The 7,744-nt window shown below is 41.0% G+C and overlaps 1 pseudogene; it reads right to left on the bottom strand.

Moving 5' to 3' along the window:
* Positions 1–6,623: 6,623 nt before the first annotated feature.
* Positions 6,624–7,744, bottom strand: part of LOC110294849 — a 2,397-nt pseudogene continuing 1,276 nt past the window's right edge.

Below are 7,744 nucleotides of genomic sequence, written 5' to 3'. Positions count from 1 at the left end.
AGCATGCACATGCCATAACACACGTGGAGGAAACATTCAGGAGTCAGCTCCCTCCTTCCACCTTGTTTGTCCTAAAGACTGAAATGGCATCAAGCTTGGCGACAGGACCCTCTTTCACTGGGCTATCTCACGGATCCCCTTCCTTACCTCAAGTTTCCTGTTTGAGCTTCATAATTAGGAATTTGGAATGCCTCTTTTCCGTTGCATCTCTAGCACCTAGGAGTGTTCCCTAGGGATAAGTTGAATCAGAGACTGTTTATTAAATTGATGAAATTAGCTATGTTAGCAATATTTTTAAAACATATGGTTGCTAATTACTCTATCAAAAGGACACCACCCAGTCTGTATACAAACAAACATGCTGCAAAAAAGATTTCTGTGTATAGGTGGGGAAAGAATACATGGTCTATCCAATCCTACCGTTTTATAATGGAATGGGTCTCAGGGAAACAGGATGACTGAATGGGGCAGGAAATTACACCTCTCTGCTCTTCTAAGATATCAAACTCAGTGGGATTATCAACAGTAGGCTCCGTGTTGTAATGAGTTTTAAGAGAGATAAAAACATCCTTAGGTTTCACAGTAGCTTAAAGAATAGGATCTAGTTCATCCATGGAACTATAGCTGGGTGAGTTTAACTACCTTTCATCAGCTACATGATAGCATGTAGGTCATGAGGATCCTGGAAGTCCAGCTGCCTGTGACCTGAGGTGCTGACACGGAAATAACGTTCTCTGCTCAGAGATCTTCTTCACAAGACAGTCTGTACTGCTCTTCAAATACCAGTAAGGCAGTGGGGGGCTGCCTTGAGGACCCCTGTTGTGCAGAAGATGAGGTTTTCAAGATGTAAGAAGGGCACCTTCACATGCTCACCCTTTTTACTCAGTACAAAGACAGGAAGGTGACAGAGTTAGACAGAGACTCCTGTCATCCCTAAAGTAACGAAACTAAGTCAGTCACTTACAAACACTCTAAGCATGCTCGCCAGTCTGTGCCTTATCCTTGACCTTTGAGATGCTCTCTTCCACACTTCTGTGGTTGCAAGGGTGAAGGGCCACCTATCTGTGGCTTCTTCAGTGGGTGTGGGTTTAACTCCAAGACCTCCTAGAGCTTTTGCATAGGCTGTTCTGTCTGACTGGAATTGTCTGAACATTGGCCTTGCTCAGCCCACTCAGAATCAAGGCATCTGTTTAAATGTCACTTCCTCTGGGAAAGCTTTCTGCTCTCTTGGGCTAGGCTATAGCTCTTTGCTGCACAGTGTCACAAAGCTCTTCGTAGCAAGGAAGACCTTTATTTTGCAGCAGCTAATTCACTCCTTTATCTTATTTCTCTGATTAGCTGATAGATCTGTTTTATTATGTAGTCTCTTTGTTTGGCAATAAGCTCTATAACGTACTTTTCTGTAACCCAGCATGGATCAGATATTCAGTAATTAGTTACTGAATAAGTGAATAACTGGTTGAGAGGTACACAGATGTTAAGAATAGCTTTTGTCTTAGGTGTGGTTTCTTTTGCTGTGATGAAACATCATGACCAAAACAAAAATGATTTGTTTTGTTTACACTTGTACATTGTAGTCAATCATGGAGAAAGCAGGGCAGGAGATGAAGCAGAGACCCTGAAGGGATGCTGCTTACTAGCTTGCTCAGTCTGCTTTTTAGAGAACCCACAAGCCCAGCAGTGACCCCGCTGACAGTGGATTGGTTCCTCCCACATCAGTTGCTAATTAAGGAAATGCTCAATGACTTGCCTACAGACTTACCTTATGAAGGTATGTTTTCCATATGAGGCTCCCTTTATTTAGTTGACTCTATTTTTGTCAAGTTGACATAAAATTAGCCAGCATATCTGACCCCTTGTCAATTTGACACACAAATGCTTCACTGTTGAGGCATAACCATCCCTTTCTTTTTCATCTCCAAGACTGATATGGACATTGCAATATAAGTCATTTCACAAATTTAAAAGTTCCACAGTCTTTACAAATTCAAACACATTACTTGTTTTTTTAGTTTCATTACAATACCAAGTCTCTTTTAAAATCCAGTTCCTTAAAATTACTGTGGGCTCCTATAAAAAAAAAAAGTTAAATAATTTCTTATTTCAAGAGGGAAGAACCAGGGCACATTCATAATCTGAACAAAGCAGAATCAAACTTCAACAATAAATAACTCAATAACCAATGTCTGAGATCCACTTTCTTCTAGGCTCTGACTCTGCCCTGTGCAGAACACATAACCTGTCTTCCAAGCTTCAGCTGGCTCTACTTCACTGTTGCTGCTATTCTTAGTGGTCATCCCATGGTACTGGCATCTCTAAAGTACTGGAGTCTCTTGCTGAAACTGATTTGCACTTTCACTAATAAGGTCTAGCGGGCTGTGTTTGTGGTAGCAAGCGTCAAACTTCTCTTTATGACCCCTTCAATCTTGGAGGTTCAACTGTTACTGAGTCTATACCTTCACCTGAGGCCTCTTCTGGCCTCTCACAGTGCCAAGCCTTAGCTGTTCTCCATATCTCCTTCATGCCTTCAAAATCAGTACTACCTTTAACTCTTATACAGACAGTGCCAAGTTTGACTGCTGCACAAGGTACAACTGTAGCTATCTTGAGAATGATATATGTCACAGGAATCACTTTTCAGAAGACTTTATCTCAATGATACTGGTCCCTTCTTAATCACAGCTGATTCTTCAGTCCCTACAGACTCACATTCATTGTCCCAGAAAAGCAGAGGTCTTACTTTAGTGGTTCTAGCTTCTTGTTAAACAGAGCCAATTGTTTAGCTCTAGCTGTCCAGGCACTACAGATTCTTCATATAAATGGCCCAATAGGGTTTTTCATTCCTTTTGAAACATCACAAGCCCAGGCCTCCATCATCTGTACAGCTCTCAACATTCTAACCTCCAGGCTCCCACAGAGCAGCTCGACAAACTTTGAAAAATCACTCAATGATTGTTCTCATCCAAACTTTCAATATCCTTCCACAGTCCTCTCCAAAACACTAGTTAGGTTGGTCACAGCAGTGCCCTACTATCTTGCTTCCAATTTCAGGCTTATAGTTTCTGTTGCCCACTGTGAAACACCATGACCAAAACCAAAACAACTTATTTGTCATATACTTCTACACAATAGTCCATCACTGGAGGAAGTCTGAACAGGAACTCAAATAGGGCAGAAGCTTGGAGGCAAAGGCATGATGTAGAGACCATGGCGGAGTGCTGCTTATTGGCTTACTTAGCTGACTCTTTTACTTTGCTTTTTTGAGACAGTGTTTCTTGGTGTAGCATTATAAAGAACCTTTTATTGATTTCTACCTCTGCATTGGATGATTATGTGTATCTCTAGTGAATGGAAGAAACTCTGGAGTAAGTTTTTTCTAACGTTTATAAACTGTTATTCTGTTAAAGCATTTTCTGTATAATAGACCAGTCTTAACTGGACATAAGGAAATGTTTAGTCTTGTCAGACAATGGTTTTCAACCTGTAGGTCGTGGCTCCTTTGGGTTTGACTGACCCTTCATAGGTGTTGCCTAGGATCATTCCAAAACATAGATATTTGCATTACAATTTATTACAGTTACATATAAGTTATGGTTATGAGGTATCAATGAAAATAATTTTATGGTTGGGGATCAGCACAATATGAGAAAGTGCCTGAAGAGGTTGTAGCATTAGGAAGGTTGAGGACCACTGCCCTAAGATATCATGGTACAATGTTTATCACTATGAACTCTAAATCCAGAATTCATATTCTGTTATCCAATAACTTCTTGAAGAAGACATCCTTCTTCAGGAGGATGCTGAAGCCTTTAGTTATGAAGGTCGAAATCCTTTGTGCATCCTGTTAGTGCCCACTGTAATAGAGGAAATGCATGGCACTTATTACAAGCCTGACCAAAGGTGTATCTCTATTTATTTACATATATGCGATCCTTTGGATCAGCTCTCGCTATGATTTATAACACGGTTTATAATTATGTGCCAATGTCTGAGCACCTGGGCAATGTGCTCTGCTCCCTGTCAATTCCACATCCACTACTTAACCTCCATCAAGTCCATTCAAATGGGTCAATCTTTGCCATGATCTTACTTAGTGAACTCATGCTTTCCTCCTCATCACTGTTTTCTCTCTTCTTTCCCTCTCTCTTTCTCTCTCTTCCTTCCTTCATTTGTTTCGTTCATCTTCTTCCCTTTCTTCCTTCTTTTTTCCTTCCTCCTTCTTTGCTCCTTCCTTCTTTTATCCTTCCTTCCTTCTTTCCTTCTCTTTTTCACTTTTCTCTTTTTCCTTCCTTCCTTTTTTCTTTCCTTCCACCCTCTCTTTAACCCCTTTGTTCTTTCTTTTTTCATGCACCTGTGGACTTCTCTTAAGTAAATTACAGAGACTTTGTTCTGACATTCTATCTACTGAGCTTATCTGTGTTGCAAATTCCCATCTGCAAGTGGCTCGATCACTGGAGCTAAATTTAGAGATTATTGTGACTTTGGATATTATTTCTATGCTCTCTAATCTGAACTAGTAAATGCACACTCATTTTATCCAAGTATTGCAGGTCTCTAATAATCAAAAATCTAGACACTAGAGTTAGATGAACAGTGAATCATCTATTAATTTACTGCAAAATTTATAAAACCCTAGCTTGTATTTACATGTGTTTGTAATAAAATGAAAGTTATAGTAAGGAAACATGAGAGCTTGAGATTGAAAGATTTTTGTCAACTTGTTCCCCAAAGGTTGCAAATAACATGTATCGTATTTGTTTCTATTTATAAAGTCATCTTCCTTTCAGAAACAATGTCTCCCTTTGTAACTTTTCTTAACTCAAAATCTTTCTGCCTCAGTCTCACAAGAACTAGAATCTGCCAGTGTCTGGATTCTAAGCATTTATTTTTTACTCTTATTTCTGATGCATGGTTATAATGTGTGCGTCTGGGTCAAGTACTCTGCCTGTATGTTAAGTGAACATTAATTATAGATTATAGCTTTCCCTGCTCCTTAGGAGATTGAAGAGATTCTAATGCTATGAATCAACACAAAAGTACATTTTGAATCCATACATTTAAACAGGTTGCCCATAGCCATTACGTCAACAGATCTATGGATTTTTCACAAAATAAACAACCTGTAAAAAGTCATTATAGATGATGTTATTTTTAAAACACTGTTAACTAGGTGTCTGGTACAGGAGGATGGAGTGAACACTCTTTTCATCAACCAGTAAGCATAATTAAGAATACAGGGGCTGGAGTTGTCATTCAGTTGATGAAACAGTCTTGCACCACATACAGCATACATAGCAATTTTCTTGAGTGGAATTAATTATGAGAGAAGAAACAAACAATAAATAAATAATAAAAATAAAAAACCAGCAACACCAACAAAAGAAACCAAACAAACCAAATCAACCATAGGTCTTATATATAAATCCGACATGAAATATTTTTAAGATATAAGATGAGGGAGGACCAGTTAGAGCACTTGGTTTTCTGAGTTTTCATTTTACCTCATACAGCCTGACTCATAGCAAATAAAGATTAGCATCTTAAAGCCAAGTAACACAGATAGTAAAAGCACTCCTGACAAGCTCTAGTCTAAACACTAAGAATGGGCTATAGCGAGGGAGAAACATCCAGACAATAGTTTCTGCTTTATGTAAAACATTAGTGCATTGTACCTGCAAATGTTGAGGCTACCAGCATTAGACTGTGATGAGGAATTTTAAAACCATTTAGGATTGTTTTAGGAGAAACAATGAGTGGTGAAATGCAGGCCTTACAACTGTTGTGGGGGTGGGGGCTTACAGGAGAGATTCTCTGCTCTATATAGCAGTTAGGAGGGGCTTGTGCTGCCTTGTGAGTTAATAGATATTAACAGATATTAACTACATATCTTTCTCTTCCAAAAGAAGTACCCTACTCTTCCCCTATTAGTAGCTATTAGAGAAAGAGAGAGAGAGAGAGAGAGAGAGAGAGAGAGAGAGAGAGAGAGAGAGAGAGAATAATACACCAGCTAAAAAGTGAAATAAAGAAGACTTCAGACTGAGAATCATGTAACACAAAGATGTCCAGATTTCAACTGAAAACTATATATCGTATTGAACACTGCAAGAACTCAAACAGAATTAGAAGAGGAGCGGGGGTGGGGGTGGGGATCAAGTGGTACCATCACTAATACCATAAAACTGTCAAAACTGTATAAGATGTTCAAAAAGCAGCTATGACAAAAAAAAGGTTTAATGAGCACTATAAATGTGCTGTTGACAGAACAAAGGATAGGAAGTCCCCATAAACCATTAGAGGACATATGAACAAGCATGTAGAAATTTCATGACTGAAAGAACAATTACTGAAACAAACAGCCCAATGGATAGACTCAAGAACAGAATGGATGGCACAGATGGAATATTCAGTGAACTAGAAGGTAGAAAAATGGAAGTTACATACTAGAAAAGACCAAGGAGAAAGCTGGATTTAAAAATTAATTGAATGATTTGAGTTTTAGAGCTTTCAACGACTATAACAAATGATCTACTCTTCATGTCTTGAAGTCCCACAAAACAGAGGGGACAGGACTTTAAAAACAAAACAAAACAAAACAGCATAAAAATATGACTATAGAAAGATGCTCAAGGAGAGATGGGTACAGGCTTGGCCCAGGACCTGTCAGGAGAACCAAGGGGACTGACGCAGTCGTCACGATGCCTTTGCAATGGCACTCCTGAGTTAGGTATGGGTGACACTCGATCTGGCTCACCGTAGGCTTATATTTTAAGCCAGGTTTCTTCAAGATCCTCTCAATCTGAAGAGGGTTGAAGTTGGAGACACCAATTGCTTTTACCAAACCTTCATCCACTAGTTGTTCCATAGTCATCCAAGTGTCCACAAAATCCTTGTCACTGGGAATCATGTTTCTTGAGGCATCCTGTGGGAAGTAATCAGGCTCAGGCTTGAAGCCCGTGGGCCAGTGAGTAAGGCAGAGATCCAGGTAGTCCAGCTGCAGTTCACTCAGTATCTTCTGGCAGGCTCCTTTCACCATGCTCTTGTCGTGGAATGTGTACCGCAGCTTGCTGATGATGAAGAGATCCTGGCGCTTCACCACCTGCTCCTTGAGCTTCTCCTGGAGGGCCACTCCCCAGGATCAAAGCAGTTGCAGCCAAGTACCAACAGCCCAGATGCTGATCTGGTTCCCCATTCAGAGAAACTTGGTAGTGATCCCCAAGTCTGTGACACCTGCATGCATTGCTGAGAACTTTAAGGTCTTTGACTTTGAGCTGAGCATCGAGGACATGACCATTTTACTCAGCTACAGCAGGAACTGGAGGGTGTGCGCCTTGATGAGCTGTGCCAAACACAAGAATTATCCCTTCCAGCCTCTGAGGCAGCACCATTTTTGGCTCCATACAACCGGCCACCTTCCTGGTCAGAGCACAGGTGTCTGCCGGGCCTGAGAGGCTTCTGCCTCAGGTTCCACGGGAGCCAGCTTGGTTCCGGACTCTGTGGAGGGCAGTCTGCACAGGTGAGAGTGTGGAATACAGAGGCCAGCAGTCTCTGGGACAGGAGAGAGCCACAGAGCCTCTGAGGCGGCGCCATTTTCGGCTCCAGACAACCGGCCACCTTCCTGGTCAGAGCACAGGTGTCCGCCCGGCCTGAGAGGCTTCTAACTCAGGTTCCACGGGAGCCACCTTGGTTCTGGGACTCCTCGGAAAGTAGTCTACACAGGTGAGAATGTAGACTACTGAAACAACGG

This window comes from Mus caroli, chromosome 5 (assembly GCF_900094665.2).
Source record: "Mus caroli chromosome 5, CAROLI_EIJ_v1.1, whole genome shotgun sequence".
NCBI lineage: Eukaryota > Metazoa > Chordata > Mammalia > Rodentia > Muridae > Mus > Mus caroli.
Note: the sequence above shows the minus strand (reverse complement) of the source record. Positions and strands in the feature narration are given on the sequence as shown.